The 25,996-nt window shown below is 34.0% G+C and overlaps 1 protein-coding gene across 1 annotated transcript in view; it reads left to right on the plus strand.

The window, feature by feature from the left end:
- Window positions 1–25,996, plus strand: part of SPAG16 (sperm associated antigen 16) — a 743,404-nt gene that overhangs the window by 78,085 nt on the left and 639,323 nt on the right. The gene's annotated exons all lie outside the window — the stretch shown is intronic.

Raw genomic sequence — 25,996 nt, forward strand, 5'->3', positions numbered from 1 at the left:
TCTCTCTTTTTCCCTCCATTCCCCTCTCTCTAAGAGTCAATACATAAAATCTTTTAAAATAAAATAAAATGATATTTCTTTCCTAACACCATTTAATTCCTTTCCAAATATCATTCAGTTCCTTTCTTTTTATGGGAACATTTGCATTACCCATCACTAGTGGTATCCCTGCACTAGATCTATTTCAGTTCTTAGTTCATAGTCTTTTCTTTCTCACTATAGCATGTAATACTGTGGAAAAATGAAAACCCTCTTAGTTTAAACATTTTGATGAAAAGTATGAGTGTAGAGTTGCAAAGCTGATACCTTGTCTCTTACTAACTTTGAGACCTTGGGCAAACTAATTTCTCTGATCTTCAATTTTATCATCCATAAAGTCAGAATTATAATATCCCCCCTTTAAATAACTTTTGTTAGAGTTAAATAATAAAATGTCTGCATAGCATTTAGTCAGGTGCACAGAGCACACAGCAAGCATTCATATTGTTACTATTAATAAGAACCTTTCTGTATTTTTAAATTGTTTCTTAAAAATATTGTTTAAGCTTTGTGTTCTTGCTTATACCCAATTTGTTCCAACACAAATTCTGACAAAATAAGGATAACTTCCGTGTCCCCATAAATACCTCAGTATTATAGATGTTGACTTGTTCTGCTTCAGTGAGCTTTACTTTTGTACCCCAATCTCACACTAATACCCCAGAATTTTATTTTACATGTTCTGTGAAATTGGAGTTCTTGAGTTAGGAAAATGCTTGTTGAATCTCAATTTACTTTGTCTTGATATCAAAGTGCTGTCCGTGCCTATTACTTTCTCTTATTCCTCATGCTGTCCCTCTGTCCACTTGGTGGCTAAGCAGAAGGTGTAAGTAGCTTCCATTGGTTAATGTAGTAAAGAGCTTGGGCCCCTCTGTCACTTGTCAGTTAAGATTCTTTTGGTTGCTAGTGACAGAAACCCATCTCAAACTGCATTAATTCAAAACTCACCTCAAAGTAGCTTAATTTTACCTAAAAGATGCGAACTTGTTGGTTGAGGTAATTAAGAAGCAGACGTGCCAGTCTGAATTTAGGAAGGTCTCAATTTGAAAGGTTCAAGCAGCGCCATCATGTTTCCTTTGGTCTCTCTGTTCACTCTTTCTCTTTCTTTGTGTCTCCCTGTCTCTCTGTGTCTTTCAGTCTCCCTCAGTCTGTTGGCCCTTGGTCTCAATTAGGTTTTATTTTCAGATACATGCTGTAACAAATTCTGGGCTCCGCCATTGCTCACTAAATCTTGCATCAAATTCGCATTGGTTTTCTGGGGCCTCCTTTCTGGTGCTCTGATGCATCATTAAACCTCCTATGATTGGGCCTTTGCCCTAACCCAATTTGAAATCACCTGCCTTTGAAATATGGGGTATCGTAGCAAGGAGACTAATAGAAGTCATTTTTCAGTTAATGATTGTTTTCTATTATTATTAACATAACATAAAAAATACAAAGAAGTCATATGGGTTCTAGACTTATTGGGGGATAGCTTTGTAAAGTATATAAATGTCTAATCACTATGTCGGGCCCCTGACACCAGTATAATATTGTATGTCATCTGTAATTGAAAAATACATTTAAAAACATATACCACAGAAGCTTCCAGGTTGGCGAACTAGGATGCACCCATGTGCCAGGCCTCAAACTCCACAGGCAGCGAAACTCCTATTTTAGGACCTTGCCCTGTGTATCTCTTCATCTGGCAGTTCATTCATGTCCTTTAATATCCTTAGTTATAAACCAGTAATCTAGTTAGCAAAAAATAAATAAAGGAAAGAAGGAAGAAAAGGAAAAAATACACCATATAAAATATTAGAGTTGGCATTTTCTTTTGGAGAGGTCTTTTTGAAATAACAACTTTTAAGGTTCTGTTGAATTCCTGTGTCCTTTGGATGTAAGCACGTGCATCATTTCCTCAGGAAAAATTTTCCAGGTTCTTTGTGATTCTCTACCTTATAGTACCCAGACCCTTGTTGTTTTTTTCTTCTTCTTGGAACATTGCCTCAGTTTATAATTCTACATGATTAGTACCATTCTTGATTAACATCTCCTTGGTTGCAGACTTTGAGAGAGCAGCAGCACACCCTCTTTATGTATCTCCATTCTGTCCAAGTGTCTGGCTCGTAATAACAAGTGATGTTTGAGTGTATGAGTATAAAGAGCTATTAAGTGAGAGAGCTGGGGTTTAAAAATCAGATCTGACTCCAAACCACTATTCTGCAATGACAGTATATATTTAGCATATTAGAATAATTACCATACTGGATGTTCAGCACTTGTCCTGAACATACTCAAAAGCAATACATGAATCCCTAGCTTTTCCAGTTTAATCAGACTATTTGTATGATTTGAAATATATTAATGAAATGGGGAGCCTTTGTGAGTGGGATGGTGGATGCTATGAAGTCTCTTGGAGGATTAGATCCTTAAGGGCAGACCCAGTGGATGTCTGCCTGTCAGCACTGTCATTGGGAGGCTAGAGGACAGAAGGGCGCAGGTCACTGATAGCTCACCTTGCTCCTCCTGGTTAAGCCTCATAGCAGAGTGGGCAAAGTGAGTCAGTGACAGCAAACTGGTCCCAGGGGAAGAGTGGCGCCTATCAAGGAAAACACCTAAGTGGATTCTATGTTGTTTGAAGTTGTATCCAAAAACATCTCAGAGGGAAGCAGAGGAGATTCTGTATTAAATGAATTGATTGCTGGCAGAATTTAAAAGTTCTTCTCATTCTTTTTCTACCTGTTCCTCTTTTCTTCTTTTTCTACACCTTCATTCTTTTCCCCTCTTACTCTCCCTGTCTCTACTATGGCTTTTAATACCGTAGTGTGATTCCTGGCTATGTATACCTTTTCCCAGTGGTGTGTGGGGAATGTGTAACCACAACCCTCCAGTGAAATTGAGGTCATGTCCGTATTATCTGCTGCTTTTTCTCTCCTTAACTGTAGACAACTGTTTTATGCAGTAGAAAATACAGACAAGTTTTGCTTTGCTAATGTCAATGTTTCATTTTTCATGGTAACAAAATTTTGATATATTTTTAAATCATTGAATATTTTATTCTAGAAGTCTAACGCTTAAGAATCTAAGCATTATTTATTGCCTTCAGTTATTACTATACATATATTTTAGTGTATAGAATAATATTAAGATTATATTTTCTCTATCTTTATCTTGACATTTATAACTTTGTTATTTTATATGCTTAAAACATAATTAATAAGATTGACATTGGCATTTTATTAGTATTCTAGATGTGATGTCTTCAGAATTACTTTGGAAATATGATCCCAAATTAACTAGAGATTTGGTAAGGCAATGTTTTTCATAAGCCTGAATGTAGGGCTGAACTCCTCTTATAGTTCACTTTGTAATGTACACACAAACCTAAAACTTAGGTTTTTGAATGTTGAAAATATAATTTTAATAGATAATTCTTCATCTTATATAGGCGCACAATAAATACACCACATTCTGAAGAAACTCTAAAAGTTACAAGATTAAGAGTAGGGGCAATTCAGATAGGGGCTACAATATCCATTACCTTGAAACTGCAAGAGACAGGGTTCCAACCCGGTAGGTTAACATTTACATACTTAGGACATTGATGACTTAAAAATAACAACAATCAGGAATTAGATATAGAGAAGAGTGGGAAAGAACAGTTTTGTGAGGGTCAGATTCTGTGGGTTTCTGGGTTTAAATTATGTATCTTATTAACTTTTTTTTTCTTGCCTGATTAGAATTGTTGAAATTTTATAACCCAAGCATGAGTTGCTACACAAGATTTCATTCAACTAATCAAGTTACAATTTTATTCTACTCTGAAATTTACATATTTTTCCCATCTGTTAGACACACCTCTTTTAGAGGTTTAATTATATTCAGTCTGTCTCCAATGGTTTGGTCTGATTATGTGCTGTAAATTTACAAAGTCAATTTCTAAGACTTCAAAAACATCTAGATTAATTCTAATTTAGTGGGGAAAAGCCACTGTAATATCTTTTTTTTGAAATCTAGATTTAATACCATGTATTTAGCAAATGCCAGGTAATAAAAGCTGTTTGTCGAAAATTTGATCTTTTGCTTATTTCTCTTATCTGATTAACTAGAGAGAGCCTAAAAGTTCTTTCATCAGTAATTAAATTTCTTAAAGAACATGATAAAATTTATTATTGCAACCTACAAATTTAACTGAGGAAAAATCAAAATTCAAATATTTTTTTGTTTAAGACACATGTAAATGTTATATTTATATTTATTTTTAAAATTTTATTGTATTTTTCTATTACCATTTTAAATATTATATATTGTATTATTATTCATAATAAATTATTATAAAGTAAGATTTTTTACATTTCTTATTTCTAGCAGTAACTTTAGAATAGTTTGATTTCTATAATTATATGCTTTTAAAATCATACCCTTCTTGCAAATTCAAGTGCTCCCAAGAGTCTTTACCTTATACCTCATTTGTGATTTACAGTCTGGAAGAAATCATACAATTAATGGCATATACTTTAATCCCCAGCTCTAATAAGAGGGGTCACTTTTCATTTTGTGTGTCTGGGGAGAGATTATCAGTAACTAGGAAGTGAACTTAGTACAAGGCAGGGAAGCATATACATTTGTCTGAGTGCTTGTGGTTGAGTCAGGGAGGGAATGAGGGTTCCCAAATTAAAGTCAGATATGAGTTGGAACCAAGTAATTATTATAAAAGTGTATAACCCTTCAGACATAACCCACAATGTCTGAAATATCATGTGGGTTCAACACCATAAACAAAAAAAGATTAAAAACACTTAACTATTAGTGGATTAAGATTATTTCCAGAAAATTGTAGGTTAAAAAAAATCCTTCCCTTCAAGTTCAGTCATACTGATTAAGCCTTATATGGAAAATAGGAAGTCCTTCTTTGGTTTCTCTTCCAACCTGCAACACACACACAAGCACATGCACACTCTGGCCAAGTTCCTTGTTGGTAGGGCCACGGTAGACCATTATTGCTATCAGTATGGGTAGTCTTAAAATCTTTTAGAACTTTATCTCATTAACATTGAATATGTAACTCTAAGCAAATTTCCCATGGATAGTTTTGTAATCAAAGTCTCTGTCTTTTGACTTTTTTTAACTAAGACCCCATATAAATGCAGAAAACTGCTCTCTGTTTTAGAAACTAAAGGAGACATTTTGTGGAAAGAAAATATTGGCTGTGTATGCAGAGAAACAAGTTTAAAGATAAGTCTCAATTGAAGAAGCAGGAAAGAATAAGTTTAAACGATTCCATGGATCAGAAAGGGGAAAAATGAATTTCCAAAAGTAGAAGACTGAGCAAATGCAAGTGTTATAAAACTACTTATCCACAATCTTAAACGTTTCTGTCACCAGAGTTTTTTAAACATACTTTTTCATTTAGAACAATAGAACATAAAGTTATAGCTAATCCCTTGTGGACCCTCCTCATTTCTGTCCTTTCTTTCCTCCTTAGCAACTAACAAGTATCCTTCCATCAAACACTAGTCATGTTTGCCTGTGTTTGAAATGATTGTATGCATGCCTTGTGTCTGGCTCCCGTTACTTGAAAATATGTTTGTAAGATTCCCGTATGTTGTATGCAATTACTGTATATTTAGCATTTCCTTTTGGGGGCTATAACATAATGCTGCTACAAGCATTAAATATGTCTTTTGAATCTATCTTTGTCTCCTTGATTCTTCTATAGTTTTTCTGCATAAAAGTAGTTGCTGTGTTAATTTGTGCATCAATAGTAATCTTTGTTGTGAATCATGGCTTTTAGCATTAAAGAGTTCCTTTCTTTGTCACATTTAATTCTTTTAGCTTAAATTTCACTTTGATATCAGGATCATTGTCCTTGTTCTCTTACTTTTTCATTTGCCAATTAATCTTTTGTACATCTCTTTATTTTTAGTTTCTTAAATCACCTTGTGTTAGATGTGTTAATTGCATGTAGCATGTAAGTCACAGCTTGCTTGTGATCTTGATTCAAAAAAAATCTTCTATACGTGGTTGCCCATTTATACTTATTGAAATGTGTGTTGTGTTTGGTCTCAATTCTTTCATGATATGCTAAAAGTCAGGCCTATAATGGTATATGTACTGTGCTTTATTCTCTAGGAGATGTGCAGTTTACTTTCTTTCATGAAAAATGTTCTTTAATTTTTAGGCAGTTTGTAATTTTGTTCCAGTAGTTACCTTTTGAACTTACAACTTTTAAAATGTACTTATCCTCCTGTTTTTTTTAAAATTTAAAGTCTTGTTATCTACTTATTTTATTCTTTAACTTTAGCCTTTAATATTCCCTACTTCTGTTTCCATGGTTCTCAAATTGAGTGCCATCTGTGCTCTGGGATGCACAGTCAACTCAAGGGGACAATGAAGGATGGTTTGTGTTTTTAAGAGAAACATAGCATCCTTTGGACACTACACAAACTTGTAGTATAAATTAGTTCATCCACGGATCATGCTATGATGGCCTCAATGATGTCATATCTTTGCAAAGATGGACTGTGATAAAAAGCAAATATTTCAGTGAACTGAGCGTCAGACTGCGAACCAAGTGTCGCTGGTTCGATTCTCAGTCAGGGCACATAACTAGGTTGTACATCAAGTCCCCAGTTGGGGGCGTGAGTGAGAGGCAACCACATAGTGATGTTTCTCTCCCTCTCTTTCTCCTTTTTCCCTCTCTAAAAACAAACAAACAAATAAGCAAATTATTATTATTTTTTTTTAAAAGCAAGTCCTGCATGAAAATCAGTGTGGAACTGGAATCGAGAGTGGTTGGGGCCAATCTGATTGAAGGTGTGAGAAGTGGTGTTCAGTACAACAGGCTTACAATGTAATTAGTAGTAATAGCTGTCATTTAAGAAGGAAAGACAAATATTTTCTTTCAGTCTCTGTATTTTTTAAAACGTACTAGTATTTAGTTCAGACGTAAATACTCATTAAGCTGTTCGGACCTCATTGGTTAATACACAAATTGTACGGTATTTCTTCTGGCCTGGGGCTGCCTGGAAAAAATATTGAAACACAGAGGGAGACATGAACTGAGAAACTTTGGGAACCTCTGACCTACTCTACAATTGGTGCACTTATTCCATTACCCTCTTTCTTTCCCCTTCCTCTGTTTGCAGTTTTTTTCTTTTGCTTTGCCATCACATTCCATTTATATATTAGTCATCCTCTTTTGCTCCACTTTAATTTTAGTCTGAGATTTATAATTACAATCTATATATCAATGTGTTTACACTCAGTCATTTTGCTGAAGCATTTCCAATCACTGTTGGTTGAGCGACCCTCTAATGGAGTCCTCAAGAAGGGCATATTGATATAGCCTTCCCTAAATTCTTCTCTCTGTTTGAAATTGTTTTTCTATAGCCCTGATTAGAGGACAGTTTGTCCACATTTTAAGTTATTGGTTTACACTTTTATTGAATGTATCATATTTTAACATGCTACGTCATTGATACCTTTCTTTTAATTATTTTAAAAGGGTAATGCTATATAAATTTTTTCCCTTGGAAGTTATTTGATCTTTTTCCTAGAGACTTGGAAGATATTATTTTATTTTTTAGAAGGCTAACAGTTTTACTAGGATATGCCTCAGAGTTTATATTCTGGGTTAATATTTCCCAATTTTCATGGACTTCTTTTAATATGTAGGTTTTTTTTGAGTTATTTTTAAGTTTATGGAAAGTTGTCACAAATTTTAGTTTTAAGTGGTATTTCTGTTCCACTATTTAATTTTACTTCTCTAGAGACAATTATTATGCAAATGCTATTTTTAAAATATCTGCTTTCCATTTCTCTCACATTGTTTGAAAATTTGTAGTACACAGGTATGAACTGTGTGAGTCCATTTATATGAACATTTTAAAAATAGTGTGAATGTATTTCCTTTCTTCATGATTTTCTCAGTAACATTTTCTTTAGTTTACTTTATTAAAAGACTACAACATATAATACATATAATATACAAAATGTATGTTCATTCACTACTTATGTTATTGCTAAGTCAACACTAGACTATTAAGTTTTTGAGGAGTCAAAGGGTATACTGGGATTTATGACTGGGTTGGTGGTTGGCACTATTAATCCTCTCTTTGTTCACGGGTCAGCTGCACTGCCTCATTTCTGCTACCATGTTGTTTTTACCATTCCTCAGTGCTCCGTGATATATTTTAATTTGAACTGTTTCCCTTTGGTATTTTATAATTTATTTTTTATTTCTTTGATAATTTTGTCTTTTATTTCTTTCTTGATTTCAGTCAACTTTTTCTGTTTCTGTTTTTTGTCCATTTCTGTTTTTAACTTTTGAATTTCTGACTCAAGATGTTTTTCCCTCAAGTTCTTCTTTGAGTGTATTTAGTTCAATTTTAACTTGTATTTTACACTTTTCTTCTTTTTGGCTGTTTTTGTTTGGAAATTTTTTATCAGTTCAGATGAGACCAATTTTTTCTTTCTGTCTGTCTTTTTTTTCTATAACACTGTTTGGACTTTTTTCTTTTATTTACTTTTATTGATTTGTGGTTCTTTCCAAGATTCCTAATTCACGAATGTCCCCTTATGTCTGACCAGCAAAGCTAGTTTCTTTAGAAGAATTTTTCTTTTTGATTGTAGGTGGGGTTGTTTTTTGTTCGGTATTTTGGTTCTTTGCATTTGTAGGATCCTGAACTTCTCACCTTGCATTTTTTCCCTTTACAATATCCATCTCCAAAGGCCACTTCTCCCTCTCTTTTTGGCTCTTTTTATTTCAACCCTGCCCCTTTGAAACTATGCCTTTTGAAGACCACCACTTAAGGTTGCATATCTTTCTAGTACCCTCCTCTGTAACCCAATCCTCGTCCAGGAAACCATTTTGCTATTTTATTATATAGGACGCACTTACTGCTCTTTCCATACATGGCCTTGCCTTACGAGCACTCCTTCCCTCTCAGAGTTTTTCATCCTGCTCTTGCTCTCCCTGAAGGCTTGCAGCAGGGGGAAGCTGGAGAGAATTTTTGCTGGAATTTGGCATTTTTTATCCTATCATAAAAAGGTTAAAGCTTGGGAAGGCTATGTTGAAAATTTGATTTTTGTGGTTTCTTGTTTTTTGTGCTTTTCTGTATTATTTCTGGAGGAAATATTGTGAGATGCTGTCATAAACATCATCTTTCTTTAAACATTTGAGTTTAGTATCTTGAGGCAATGTGCAGAAATCTTAGAATTGTCATATCTCCCCAATGAATTAGAATTATTAATACCATTGATATTTCTTTTACTTGTTTTAGATTTTTAAAATTAAAGTCTTCTTATATTATATTCACCAGATCAGGTTTCTTTTAGGTGCTTGCTTAGTAAATGCTATTTATTTTTTACTTTTTATTTTTTTTTACTCTCACCATTTTTGTTTCTAAATGTGTTAGTTTTGCATCTTGAACAGCTTGATTTTGCTTTGCTTTCCGTATGACAGTCTATTTAGTTTGAATATGGCATTTAGCCTATTGATAGTCAATGTAGTTAGATAATATATTGAAGTAGATTTTACTATCTGATTTTATTTGTCCTTCTTGTTTTATATTCCTTTTTTCTTCTTTATGCCACCCCTTTTTTTTTTAAACTAATCTATAATAATTGCTTGAAGTTTTTCTTTTTTATTAACTTGGAAATGTTTAGCAGACATATTAGAGATTATTACCTGTATCCTTTGCTGATCAGAAATCAATACATGTTAACATTTTCACCTTTTCCCACGATGTTACAATTTCATTTATCCTCTGTGCGTTTTTACTATTCTACTGTTGTCACATATCTTCATTTGCATATAAACTACATAAACTTTATTATTATTGTTAATAAGGTCGATTTCTTTAGATATACTCAAATATTTAGCTATATCATTTCTAATCATTACTTAATGTATCATTGAGTTTTCATCTGAGATCAATTGCCTTCTAACTAAAGAAGGTTAAAAAATATTTTTTTAAATGTTGGCCTACATGTGAAAGATTCTGTTAGTTAATTTATTCTAAAAATGCCTTTGTTTTACCTCCAGTTTTGAAGGATAATTTCACTGGGCACACAATTCCAGGATGGCAAATATTTTTTCAGCACTTTAAGGTACTGTTTGATCATCATCTATCTACCCTTGATTTTTTTTTGAAATTGGCTGTAATTCTTACTCTTCCTCCTTTGAATATAGCATGTCTTTATTTTCCTTTGGTTTCCTTAAAGATTGTTTCTTATTCTTTGATTTTCACCCTTTATATTATGACATGATTATGGTTTTGTTTTTATTTATGCTGCATGTGGTTTGTCATGCTTTTTGAATTTGTGGCTTGATATTACTTATCAGTTTGGGAAATTCTCAGCCACTGTCTGTCCAAATATTGATTCTTCACCACTTTCTATTTCATTCTGGTAATCCAATTTACATTTTTATAGATTTTCCCCTTTTATCTCTCGCTATATACATACATACATACATATATCTTCTTACTCTTTCTACGTCAGTCAGGCTGTCAACCACGTTGTTTCCTTTGGATCAAATTTCCAGTTCACAGATTAACATCTGTGACTGATTTCTTCATCATCTCCATTCCCTGCGGCTAAGTTTCTAATGCTCATCATTCCTCCTGGGTTTTGGTGACATTGTCTTGAATTTCATAAGCTTGTTTTATTTGTTTTGTTTTTTGAGTACTAATGTTTTTTTTTTTTTTTCTTAAATAGAAGTCTTATTTGAGGCCCATGAATGATATATATTATCTTCTTCCAAAGGGGGTCTATGCTGACATTCTGCAGGTGGCTGTGCTAGAAGCATTATCAATTGCATATCATCTTATTCCAAGTAATGATTTAGATGATTCAAACTTTAGCTTTGTCTTTGAAAGGTCAAGTCCGTTTCTAGTTCACTCGTATTTCTCAATCCAAACCCTGGCATGTTTACCAGCACCCATGCTTTGTTTGGGCCCTGTGCTCTAACTTCAGACCTTCTGGTTTCAATTTCTTAGCCTCGCTCTCTCAGAATTGCCTGACAGCTGCCAAAGCTTCAGGAGAAAATGAATTTCAAATCAGGTTTATCTCCATGTGTGTCTCTTTTCTCTTGGACCTTGACCCGTTATTATCCACTACATTGTTAAATTCTCCAAAACTTACAAACACATTTTAAAATACATATCTTGACTATATTTTCCAGTTCTTTTCAGCTGGAGGCTTGTTTCACATAATCTCATTCATTATTACTGAAACTCTCTTTACTTTGTGGAGAAATATATATAAGCTTATACTTTATGTATATTTAGGATGTATCACCTATTGAATAATTTAAAATAGTATATTTTCTTGAAATATGATATATTACTTTAAATTTTATTTTTGCTCAGAAACTTCAGTGGCTCCATTGTCTTTAAAAGTCCAGTTGTTTTGTCTGGTCTTTCTGTTCCTTCGTGGTCTTCTACCACTTACCTTTCCAGCCTACCCAGCCTACCTACTTATACCCTCTGTTATTTGTTTTCACTGGCATTTGTGTTTCTCATTCACATACTCTGTCTGCCTCTAAGAATCCCTGTAGTGTCAGGTTTTGCTTTTCCTAGAGTCCAAATTCTCTTTTTAGATTAATGCATGTTATTTGTTTCTATCTTGTTCAAATGTCATTTTCTATCTGCAAGACTGTGGTTCCCTAGATGTTGAGATTAGTTGGCCTATATTCCTAGAGTAAGCCTAATTATTCCATCATGGCAGATCCAGGGACACTGCTCCTTCCTACTTGTCTCAGTCTGCTCAAACTTATCTAGCTGTAGATAAATTGTATTTTATTCCCTTGTATGTGTCTGCTGATGTTGCAGGGACACTCAAGCAGGAATGAAGCAAACTTGGGCAAACTGATTAAGCCCATTTTGACCAGAAGACCAATATTTGAACTTGAAACACAGGTTATCTTGAATTATTGCTGCATAATTTTTTATTTTGTTATGCATGCATAGTAAGTTTGGCATATGCATACATAATTAGAAGTCAAACAACAGAATTTGAATCAGAATCTCTGAAAGGTTTTTACTAAAATATAACTGTATAATGGCTTAAATTCACATTTACATAGTGTTACTGTTAGTCATTGTAAATCAGTAAATGCATTTTCAGAGTCACTAAATCTTCAGCACTCATTATCATTCCATAGTGCAAAATAAATAGTGCTTCCTGCCAGTCTCATGTAGGATTTATCACCTAGTGGTTGAATTAGGGAAATAAAATTCCTAGGTAAGTCCATGCACAACAATATAAATTATAGTTATTTTTATACCCTTTCTACTTCAGAGGAATATATTGACTTCGTTCTGTGAATAAGATATAGACAACATATAGACTTTGGGGAAGGCCATTTGTTTACTAAATAGGCATTTATAGAGTGCTTATTATGTGTGAGACACTATGCTAGAGAGACAAAGTGATTAATATGCTATACTTGTCTTCTACTAGCTCATAGTGAAATGGAAGGACTATGCAATGACATAATTATGGTATTCTGTAATATGTACAGTTCGCATTAATCACGGGGTAGCTCAACAAAAGGAGTAATGTGACATGGCTTTATGTTTAGAGAAGCAGTAGAAGAAGAAGTTAGAGAGGGAGGCTGGGGTCATCCCCATGAGTGATCTTTGATCATGGGAGTTTAAACTTTATCCTGTGAATAATAGGGAGTCCCTTGATGGCAATATATATATGTATTTTATATACCTTTTAGTAATGTCATATTGTGTATGGGATTCTTTAAGCAAGAAGACATGTTGGAGGCTACAACAGCCTTTTGTGGAAAATGATGGAAACCTCTACTAAGAAAGGAACAAATAAATATATAGTGGAAATGAATTTTTTAAATGTGGTTCAACAAACATTAGAATGATGCAAAATTTCAGGCTTGCAAGTGAAAAGTGATGCCATTAAGATCATGAACTCAAAGAGGGAAACTGATTTGAGTGAAAGATAAGAATAAAAAGTTTAGTGTTAGATAGTGAGCCATTTATGGAACATCTAGGCAGAGTTAGACAAAGCCAGCATATGAGGTATGTCTGGCAAAAGTCAAGCGATTGTTAATATAATGAGAATGGTTTGTGCAACATCAGTGTAACCTGGCAGCCAAGGAGAGCGGACTGGAGTGTGTATGTGTGAACAATGACGACTTCACTGTACTAGTCAGTGGAGATGGTAGACACCGCTGAGTGAACATGTGTACTGTGTGGCCATCACATATAAAATGACTGAGTGAGCAGGGCAACAAATCTGCATCAAATTTTTCATTAAGCTTGAACATTCCTCTGTGGAAACTGTTTGAATGATTCAGAAGGCCACAGCTATGGGCAACTGGTGACTGGCACCTTTATCACAATAATGCACTTGGTCATGCCTCACATCTCATACAGAAATTTTTGGCAAAACATCAAATCAGCCAGGTGACTCAGCCCCTTTTTAAGCCCAGATGTGGTAACCTGTGACTCCTGGATTTTCTCAAAACTAAAATCACCTTTGAAAGGGAGGAGATTTCTGTCCATCGATGAGATTCTGGAAAATATGATTGGAAAGCTCATGGCAATTGGGATAACTGTGTGAGGTCCCAAGGTGCCTCCTTTGAAGGGGACTGAGGCATCATTGTTTTATGTAAAATATTTATTTTATCTTGTGTCTTCTTCAATAAATGTCTATATTTTTTATATTATATGACTAGATGCCTTCTCAATAGACCTTGTACACTTTAGGGTAAACCTCAGACATGGACAAAAAAAGCTACAGGTTTATATGTGGAATAAGAAAAAAAAGAGTGATTATTGACTCTGGACAAGTTAAGTTTTTAAGGGCAGGTCTGTATATGTAGCCTTCTGATGACTAAATTAAAATCAGTGACAATGCCCAGAAAGTCCAGAGAAATTGATGGCTAACATGAGATCATCATGTTATAAATTAGACTTTGGTAAATGCTGAAAAAAACACAAAAAAACTTTGTATTCTTACAATACATAAAATTGATAGAGAAATCTACAACAAATAAACATGAGGCAAAAGCATTCTGCTGTGCTGATTTAAAGACATTGACTTGTTCTCTTACCCCATGCTACTAAAGGCCATTTTTACAGAACAGATAGACTTGGGATGCTGTTATGGCAATGTTTTACATTAAACAGAGTGCATATAACTGTGCAGAATGTACACTGTATGATGTATTTCAGCTGGACAGACTGTATTCAGGCATTCAAATTGACACCCACAGCCATAATTTCTAGGCAAAATTTGTAGAACTTGACTGGTGTGCCATTCTAGGATGTTGGATACAAAACAAAACCCTGATTATGTTTGGGGGAGATAACCTGATAGGAGAAGTTTTGTGTCAGGAGTCTTTTAAGAGAAATAAATGAGTACATTTAAATTAAAAATTTTTTTATTTTTATTTTTGGTTTTTCAATTACAGTTGTCCCATTTTTCCCCCATTTCTCTCCTCCACCTACCCCACCCCCTCTCCCATAATCATATCCCTCCCTGTTGTCTGTGTCCATGAGTCATTTATACATGTTCTTTGACTAAACACTCCCCTAACTCTTCTCTCCCTCCCCCCCCCCCATTGACTGCTGTTCTGCTCTTTGTTCTATTTAGTTCTTTTGTTTGTGTTGTTCTTTAGTTTCCTGTATTAGGTGATATCATATGGTATTTTTCTTTCTTTGCCTGGCTTATTTCACTAAGCGTAATTCTCTCTAGTTCCATCCATGTTGTTGCAAATGGCAGGAGTTCCTTCTTTCTTTCTGCTGCATAGTATTCCACTGTGTAAATGTACCACAGTTTTTTGATCCACTCATCTACAGATGGGCACTTAGGTTGTTTCCAGCACTTAGCTATTGTAAACAGTGCTGCAATGAACATAGGGGTGCATAAGTTCTTTTGAATTGGTGTTTCAAGATTCTTTGGGTATAATCCTAGTAGTAGAATCGCTGGTTCAAAAGGCAGTTCCATTTTTAATTTTTTGAGGTAATTCCATACTGTTTTCCATAGTGGCTGCACCAGTCTGCATTCCCACCAACAGTGTAGTAAGGTTCCCGTTTCTCCACATCCTCTACAGCACTTGTTGTTTGTTGATTTGTTGATGATGGCCATTCTGACTGGTGTAAAATGGTATCTTATTGTGATTAGTTTATATCAGGGCACTCTGACTAATAAACTCTTTAAGCAATTTTGTTATAGTAGGTCTGGCCATATGGACAAAATAGTAGTAGTAGTAGTAGTAGTAGTAGTAGTAGTAGTAGCAGCAGCAGTAGAGGTAGTAATAGACAAAATAAAACACCAGATGAATGGAAAAAATAGTAACAGTAGTAGCAGTAGTAGTAGTAGTGATAATAATAGACAAAATAAAACACTAGGTATATTAATGCAATGATACATGTGAAAGGGCTTTGTAAACTTTATAATTTATATAAATGAACACCAATGGAAAACTTGTAACAATGTGGCTTCATTTATTGTTGGGGCCTGTGAACATGAAAGTGATGGTAGCTAGTATTTACAAAACTATTCACTCATTTCCTAATCTCTAATCTCAATGATTATAATTCACTAGCAACAGTTTATCTTTAGGCACCTGTAAACCCCTTAAAATCAAATACTATCTCCATATCCCTCTATTCCCAGTAATCTAGCACACCACTTGCACATTTACTCATTTCTATGAATGAATTAATAGAAACCACGTGACTGTTCTGTAAGTTTCTGCTTTATTTCCACCCCATGAGTGGGGGAAAAACTAAGATTAAGAAGGAGTCATTTAATTGTTATTAGCCATTTATTTTTGAATATTCTTAGTAAACTTCAATTAAACCAATAGTTTTAAATAATCCAAACTAAAAATTATTAGCATGTTTAGTTAAAAATCACAGGTAGGGAATAAAAAATTGGCAATCTGTAGATGTATTTTATTTGGCCCTGCTAGTGTTGACATTTTTCAAGATTAAATAATTATTCTATAAATTTGTCAACATTTATAATCCATTCTAATTTACCTAATAATGTATTCTTTCTACTTTTGAATCATACTAACTTCCTTTTATGCTGGAACATATCATGTTCACTCACTCCTTTGGGTCCTTTTCTCTCGCCTAGAATGCTCTTCTAAATAGCTTCCTTGTCAATTCCACCACTGTGTCCAAGTCTTTTTGCTCAAATGTCATCTAGGCTTGCCCAGGTCACTGTGTGTCAAATTTCACAACCATTCCCCACAACAAACTCTTTTCCTGCCAAATACGCCCCCAGTCCTTCTTACTCTGCTCTTTTCTTGCTTTCTATAGTGGTTTTTGTAGTCTAACATTCTATGTGACTTACTTATTGTTTATTTTCTGTCTCTCCACTATACTGTAAGCTTCTTGTGGGCTAAGATGTTTGTTTTTCTGTTTCTTGCTAATGTTATTTCAGGCAGTTTTTCTAGTGCCTGATAAATTAGAATCATCAATACATATTTGCTGAATGACTCAATGAAAAACCCCAACATTTGGTTCCTTTTGAAAAAAAAAAAGTACTATCTTTTAACATTGGGATTATATCCATACTATGTTCCTTTCATTGATTGGAACTTAGTGTCAATTAGCAATTTAAGCAAGACACAGAGGGATTCCTCAGCCTCTGCCATCATCACCACTTTGGTGGCCTTCACAGTACTGAGACTCATGTGCACTGGAACTCATCTTCATATGTCCTCTTTCATTTTTCTTACAGTTGAGTTAAGATAAAAGTTAATTATATATTGCACTCATGTCTTTACCAAAAGGGGAACCATGGAATCAAGAAGGAGCAAGAAAGTTACATGTCTACTATAAAAAAAGAGATGAGCTTATTTCTATGTATCTGTGAAATGATGAACATATCTATATATTAAATTTATAAAGTATATACCTTTCAATGCTACCTAATTTACTCCTTTGGATTATATCCCCGATGCCTTGCTTTTGGATGCCTGACCCTGCTCTCCATAGTCACAAACATGTCCTTCTTTAAAATTCAAAGATGAGAAAGATCACTGAAACATGTGTTAACGAAAAAAAGATAAATATTGCAGAACATAATATTAATAGCAAGTAGCTTGAGTAACTCGAGGTAGAAGTTAGTTATTTACTGTGAAACTTCATGACATCTTAAGTCACCAAGCCACAAACAGATCATCCGCGTGAATCTCCACAGACAGTGAAACTTAAGTTAGCTAAGATGCTACCCCTTCAGGCACAGGCTTGCCTTTCTGTCTGGACACGTAAAGCAAGCAGATGCCCATCGGTTGGGGCAGAAGTATTAGGCCTGTCCCCTTAGCCACTAATGCAAATAACTTATCCTTGCTACAACAAAGTTTTGTATTGTGTTTGAGGAATGGGTGCAGATAAAACCAGTGACGATGGATATCAATAATCATCCATACTTTCCATCCACAAAACTAATTAGAAAATCCTTGACACTTCCTCAGTAATGCCATAACTCAAGTCAGTGAAAGTAGGAATTGCTGATTTAGTAAATCTGTTGAAAACAGGGCCACCAGTTACGAAAGCTGCTCCATTATTGATTCTTGCCTAAAGCATTGTCTAGCGCTGCTTCAGCCCCTGACACTGACAGAAATGGTCTCTTATGTCACCAGTTTTCAGAACTTTTATGTGCTTTCTGTTAACTGTCTCTTCATTTTATTCACCCGCTCTTTGAATATTTTTGAGTTTGCAACACTTTTATGTGATTATAATAGTGTGAAACAAAAGTTGTAATTTATTGTATACCCTTATTTTACATGTAATATATAATTGATACTTTTTAGATATTTGCATTATTGCATAATGAGCTTTATCAAAATGAAAAATTAGATGACTTAAGTTTTTATTAAATTAGACTTATTAATTTAACAGCATTAAACTCAGGATAAATAGCTGAGCTAAGTGTTGCTATTTCAATTACAAAAATGCATGCTTATTCTTAATTTTGGAAGCCCACCAACTAGAGAATATATTAGGCAAGGAGTGCAACAAGACAAGCCATCAATTCAGCCATTTCTAGTCGGTCAGATATATCTTCAGGCAAATTTAACTTTTGTAAGACTTACTCCTGGTTTCTACTTCACAGAGTTCACAGAATTATCTATAATAAGTGAAAACCATTGTGAGAGAGATATAATCCAAAAGTCATTGAAATTCCTGTATCTATCAATTTTAGTTTATATGTTGCCAAGTGAGATTAATTAATACAGAATAGAAAGCATTCATTTTCAAATAAGACTGCTAGTGGAGAATCACCTTACTTTACAAACCTACATTGATTTTACTGGCAAATGTCCAATTCATTGACTTTTGTCATATTTCAATTAATTGTTTATATTTTTTGTGTCAAATAGAATTTTAACAGATTTATAACCATTTTTTCCCAATAGTTAACTGACCTGTTTTAAAACCATTAGGGAAATAAACAGTTGTATTTTAATAGCTATGCACAAGCAATAACTAGATACTGTATGAATGATCCCATGAACTCCTTGAATTCTGCTTGGATCTTGGTTGACATCTGTTTAGGCTTCTGGGTACTATGGGAGCCACCAGAGGATGGCTTCCAGAGAAATTGAAGAATATACAATCCAGCTGTATCTGAAAATGCAGAAATGAATATAAAATAAAATAACAAGCATACAGAATTAGTTACTATTAGCATTCTCACACTTTCTTCTAGTTGTACACATATATATGTGTGTAGACATATCACACATAAGTACTTTATATTATGTGTATACATTTCATTTGTAAATATTCTTGGTGAATATAATAATTATTAGCTAAAAAGTGTCTCATCACCTGGACACATGGTGTGCTATAATTCAATTAATCCTTTTTTTTTTGGAACTTATGTGTTTTAAGTACTTCACTATAGTAAATAATGGTTAATAGATATACTTACCTATACATTCTCACACATTGGTCTGAATATTTTCTTAGAATACACTTTTAGAAACAGACTTACTGATAGAAAGTATTTAGTCATTTTTAGTATGTTTGGTACATATGACCAAATTTATTTATAGAAAGCCAATATCAAGTTATATTGGTACTCAGGGTGTACAAGAATACCTGTGTCAATGCCCTTCACCAATTTCCTCATTGAAAAATATAGTTTATCAATTTTCAAATGAATAACATGTCATTTGTTATTTTTATATTCATTAATTAATAGATTGTATCTTTTTACCTGTTTACGAACTACGTTATGGGTGACTTGTGTATCTATAACATCTATATCTTCTAAAGAATTAATTTTTAATGATTTATCATAAAATCTCTTTATATATAATTATTATTTTAACATACCAAATTTTCCTTGCAGTTTTTTATTTTATAAGTTAAAAAATATATAACCAAATATTACTTTCTTCACAATTTATTCCTTAATATGATTAGAAAGTGCTTCCATATTTCAAGACCATATAAATATTTACTTACATGTATGTTCTGTTTCTCTTATGATTTCCTATTTTTAAAACATGGTACTTTAATTCATCCTGAATTATTTTGGGAGCAGGGTAAAATGCAATAGTCTACCTTTTCTTCCCAAATAGTTAAACCAGTTTTCACAACTTTCATTGAATAATCCACATTGAGTCTTCTGGAGGCTTGAGCTATCAAAAATGTAAACTTAAACCTCTAAGGAAGCCAACATCACGGGGACTGCACCAGAGACAAGGACATGCACTAAAAATCTAAGAAAACTTGTAAATCTATTTTTCATTCCCTATGTTTGTAAATCAAGCAAATTTTTTATGTCTGTTCTGTTAGCTTATGGAATAAATAATCAGATTAGTCTAGAAATATAGTTAAAAATATAATGTACTAGAGGATTTCCAAGGGATAGTTTATTGAGTGTAAATTTTATTTTGTTAGAGTTTTTGCTTTAGCCTAATATGATATGGGTCAAAGATAACTCAGTGATAGCTCTAAAATGCATTAAAACTACTTTGCTTGATATAATCATATAGAGTAGAAACTTTAAAGAATTATTAGATACTTTAAGAGTATTAGATCAAATATTCTTCTTTTTCTCTTTTAAATTATTTTTAAAGTTTATTATTATTGTATTTTTCCACTAATACAAAGTGAAAATAACATTTTGCAGGTATAATTCTTTTTATGACAATCTAAGGCCACAGTAATGTAAACAAACATAAAAAAGGTCAAGAAATTGGACAGAAACATAGATAAGTAAGGAAGACTTTCTCTGACTCACTCTCAGTTTCATACTTAGACTGTAAATGTCAGTTAGCGCAATCAAGTCTTGCTGATAATGTCAGCTGTCAGTCATTTCTCGGTAGTGATGCCTGCCATTTGTCAGTAGGCAGCAGACCACTGGAGTGAAGAATGAAATAATGAGGGCACAGAAGCCTGAACAAGACTTCTCTATTTCTGGTAATTTCCTCTTCACATGGGGATTTAAGACAAAGAGAGAAAAAACACATCCAAGTTTGTTTTAATGTAGTCATTTAATTCAGTGTCTATCTGGAAATATTTACCTTTTAACTTTATTTTTAAAAATAAATGGCCAATGAGTAATCATCATCATCTCCCAACTGTACTGGTCAGTATAAACAGTATTAGCTGCTGCAAGAGATAAGCCCCAAATCCCAAGTGCTTTTGCAGCAAAGGTTCATTCTTAACTTGGTGGTGCTGTGACTTCTCTGTGTGGCTCTCTATTTTGTGACTCAGGGATATTGCCAGCACTTTGTAGCTACACCATCCAGGGCACAGTTCTTTCAGGTCATTGTGGTGGAAGAAGAGAAATGGTGAATAATGTTGGGATGATTAATGGTTAAAACTGGAGGTGCCTTATGTCATTTCTACTCACATTCTGTTTTTAGAACACAATCACTTTAACTCAATTTAACGGCAAGGAAGGCTGGGAAATGTAGAAGAGGTCTTAATATATACCATATATTACATATATACATATACCAAACTTGTTTTATTTGAATTGTCATTCAAATCTAGACTTTTAACTACATCATATCTAGTTAAACCATGGTTTGAAAATACTAGCTGTATACAAATTAACAGCATTTAATATGTGCAGGACTAGTTTCCTTACATATATTATTTTACCTGAAAACAAGTAAAAATAATTCATAAATATGGTAAAATATTCAAATGATGAAGGGATAATATAAAAAGTAATTAATTTTCTTTTTCCTTTGGTCATTTACTACATTCACTGTTGACCAATGTTAAGATTTTCTCTCTTTTTCTAAAAATATATACATATATAGAAACAGTTATATATGTAGATCATTTTTATTTTATAAAAATAAGATAACTTTGTTTTTATGCTATTCTGTATATTTCCTTTTAAAGTTAATAAAATATTATAGAGATAATTCCCTGTAAGTATATAAAAATTCAGAGTGATACTGAGAATATTTAACAACCATTATAGCATGGGCACTGACCAATCAGAATGCATGATGGATGTAATCAGAGTATATGCTGAATATATGGTGAGAGAAAGGTCCTGGAGGCCCAGGTCTGCCAGGAATTACCTTAATTACGGCACAATGGTGAATAAATCTGGGGCACGGCTTGATAACCCAAAGAAGGCATAAGGCAGTAGGAGTGAGAGGAGCATAGAGAATGTGCTCAGGATATTAGCTGTTTTCCAAGTAGTGTGAGTATCTTTTGGTATCTTAACAACCAAAAAGAGCATGCTGGTGCAGTAGGGTTGTATCAGCCCTGCATATACCTCATTCTATTTAATGTATATATGAATAATACTATAATTTAAAAAATCAATATACTGATGAACTATTAGATTGTTTTTAATATCAAATATTATAAAAATGCTGCAGATTAGAAAATTATTGGTACTGTTACCTACTTCATTTCAATAGTTTTATTGATCATTTTTTTTACTTTAATATCTTCTACATATTTCTACTCTAGCATTTATCTTTGATGTCTTTATTTATGCTGTTTCTTCATAAGACTGAGTTCTTGGAATGGAAGGGGTGTATTCAAATTATATTTGTGGTCTGGGTTCCGGTACTAACATCATGCCTGACAAGATTAGACATACAAGTGTTCAGTGAAGGCGTAAGTGAGTAATTTAGAATCTCAGGTTTAAATTGGTCTGGATAATTCCCATGAATGCCAAAGAACCAGATGGAGAGGCAAACATGAATCAAATGGCAGGGATATAGGGTCTGAGAGAAACCTGGGTACCCAAGAAACTTAGGGGAAAGGAGGCCAAATAGATAGTTGGCTTCTCAGTCAGGAGATGCCTACTTGGTGTATCCCTGGAGAGAAAGGTACCCCTCAGGCCTTTCATTCTTTCAATATAAACAGCAAGACTACGTTTAATCCCAACTAGCCAGTGAAGCCAGAATTCCTTTTATTATTGATCCTGGGACAAATAGAGATAGCTATCAATTAGCTAGATTTGGGACTTCTGACAGAGGAGATCATATCAAAGTCTGCTTTAATTAATATCCCAGGAGAATATTACATCTGGAATTTGTTTAAGATAGAATATTTTATAATAAGTAAAGTATGAAGTAACTCAATGAATTTACTAACTGGTTGAAATTACCATGTGGCACTAATTGCAGCAATAATAAAAATATCTATAGAAATAGCTAACATTTATTAAGGGTATATTAGGTGCCAAACAAGAGATGAGGGCTTTACAGAGATTATTTCACTTCATCTTCTACATCAACCTATGGATCGGGTATGATTTTGGTTGCAATTTACAGGTAGGAAAATAAAGCTCAGAAACTTTGTTAAATAGCTTGAGTAAATTTACCTACTGGTATGTGGTAGAGCTGAGTCACTAGGGAAAGCCAGGATTTTCCATCTTCACTTTTATTTCACATGTGAAGCTTTAAAATAAATGTCAGTGCCTCACCCTCATAAATTATTACTTAATTGGTCTGGGGGTGGGTACCCACTGTATTGGTATTTTTTAAAGCTGGCTGAATATTTCAATGTCTAGTCAGAGCTGCAAAACATTGACCTATTATAGCATATTATTGAGAGCTTAGCTTCGTCTTCCAATTGTACCTTGTCAATACAAAGAAATGGTAATGATTATGTAGTCTGACAAATTGTTTAAGACTTATTTTACTCTCTCTATTCACTACACATTTCCTTATTTATGTACACCATATTTACCTTACTGATTGCCAATTTATTGGCTTTTGTCTCTTGGAATGTTTCAGTACTGGGTGATATAAGAGGTTTTCTGCTTTCCCTCTGCAAGTATATTTATGTTTAGATAGGATTGTTATTAGTAGGCCTTTGCTGATGTTGAATATAATTTTTTAAATAGTTGTTCAGTTATTATATTTTCCTATATTCTTATCACACACTAAAATAGGTTGTAGTTGATTAGGTTTCATTAAACCCAGTTGATTAGACTTTATTAAATGACTACGGTATTGGTTTTATATAATGATTGGTTTAACAGTGCTTGTAGAAATTTCAGTAGATAATAAGTTTATGTTTCTAGATATTTCCATGTAGTCAAAATTATAGAAGACTGGATTCTGAACCACCTTGCTATATTTTTCAACATAATTTAGCCTCCCTCCATTTTCAACCCAAGCTACATTATTAAAATAAAGTATCATTGCAATAATAAAAACTGGGCAAAGGCATATATATGCAGTTCAGAAAAATGAAGTATAAAAAGAAAGGAGAAATACAGAAAAAGTTTAACTTAAGAAGCATAGATGAATACAGTTTTATATATGAATTAACAGTTGTTCCATAGAATCCTTAACCTAATAGACATAATTTGTGTGTGTTGTTTCTGTTGTCTATGGTGTCCTCATACTAATATGCAAGGTCCACAAGGGAGGGATTTTGGCCTGTTTTTTTTTTTTTTTTTTTTTTTTTTCCCCTCCAGTGGTATTTTGTAAGAGCTGAAACCAGTTCCTGTCATAAAATAGACACTCAATAATAAATATTAGTCAAGTAATTACTGAGTGGATTATTTTAAATATGAGTGTGTGTATGTGTGTGTGTGTGTGTGTGTGCACGCATGCCTGTGTGCACATTTAGCAAAGATACAGGGAAATGCACATGGGAATAAATGACTGTCAGGAGTATAAATTCATATAAGAGTTCTGAAGAGCAATCTGTAAAGAGGTATCATGTTGACATTTTTGTTAAATATTTATTTGAATTATTTACTTACATATCTAAAATTATGCTTTAAGGATAACATCAATGAAGTGCCAATTTATAGAAAGAAAACTGTTTATGGCATTGATAATTATAAGGGAAACAAAAATACTGACTGTTAAATAAAATATGGCATTTGTCATTTTTTTTTCAAAGTAGAATAAGCAATGTGAAAGTGCAGTAATACAATACTGAATGAACACTGGAGGTTGTATAATAGAGCATAATCTCAATTTTGTTAAAACTGAGAAAAAGAGGCAGATAAATTATTAAACCAAAGTGTTATTAATAATTACATCTGGATGATGAGAATAAGATTGGTTTAAATTTTTTTCTTTGTAATGTTATGAAATGCATGGAAGTTCTATGTGAATATATATTACTTTCTTAACTGGAAAAATACTTTATAAATTTTTCCAGCTCTGAGGATTTATTAAAGAAGCTATTGCAGTTCAATCTCCATGAGGACAGGACTTTTTATCTGCTTGTTTCATTGGCAGATTCCCCATGTTTGGATAAAGTACCACTTACAGATAGTTTTTGAATAAATGAACGTGTGCACAAATGAATGATATGCCCCATTCTGTAAAAGCGACTTTAAAAGATTGAGTACTTCCTTTTCTTGTAGAGTTGAGCAATTAACTAATCTGTGATTAAGTGTTAATTAAGTGTCTATTTATAGCATGTCATCTTTTCACTGAGGATCTACTACTTTCTCATGGATTGAAAACAATCTTTGATCTCCATGAGAGCTTGCTTGGTGATGAGGGAGTTGGTCAACACATGGCGCACATAGGTTCTAATGAAAGTTAGATTTAAAATGATTATGACAGAAATCTTTTAATTTAGCCCTGTGTCCTCAGATTTAAAAGAAGAAAACCATAATTAGTCAATTAGCAATTGTTATTAGTTTGTTAACCAATTAAAGTGTTTTTTGTTAACCATTTACAGAGTAAAAATGAAGTGTAAGAATAATCACAGATTTTGCTAGCATTACTGTTGGTGATCACCCTGGCTGGTTTGGCTCAGTGGATTGAGCGTCGGCCTGCGAGCTAAGTGTCGCTGGTTCGATCTTCCAGTCAGGGCACATCAGAGAAGGAAAACTCTGACTCCAAAAAACCTCCGCTGCCTTGCGGCATACCTCTTCAGGGGAAAGGCTAAGGGAGTAAACCCCGACAGAAAATCCGGAGCCAGAGTCCCTAAGGCGGTTTGACGTTGTAGTCAACACCGGCAACTCCTGCGGCGCACCTGAAGCCAAGCTGTATTGACTCCGTCTTTCCCTTGGATCCTTCAGCTGCGAAGAGAGGGGGGGTCTGCTGCATGGGCAACAGCAGACCCTCCATATCATCCTGCCCAGGCTCTGTAGCTTCAGCTTCACCGGAGAGGACACTCCAGCGTCATCGCAAGATGTCGATTCAACACGGGAGGAGACAGATACCGTGTCACTCCCGAGTTGGACTGCACAGCCATTCTCGGCGGTGCAGATAGACTCTTAAGAAGCTACACCATCGTCTCTCGAGGCTCTGTAGCTTCAGCTTCACTGGAGAGGACACTCCAGCATCATCGCAAGATGTCGATTCAACACGGGAGGAGACAGATACCATGTCACTCCCGAGTCGGACTGCACAGCCATTCTCGGCGGTGCAGATAGACTCTTAAGAAGCTAAACCATCGTCTCTCGAGACGGACGGCTGCCGACGACGACTGTTGGTGATAGAAACTTATTGTAAAAGGACATTTGAATAATAAGAAAAACACTATATTGTGCTTCATTG

This window comes from Furipterus horrens, unplaced genomic scaffold (genome assembly GCF_987537825.1).
Source record: "Furipterus horrens unplaced genomic scaffold, mFurHor1.1.pri manual_scaffold_1, whole genome shotgun sequence".
NCBI classification, from domain to species: domain Eukaryota; kingdom Metazoa; phylum Chordata; class Mammalia; order Chiroptera; family Furipteridae; genus Furipterus; species Furipterus horrens.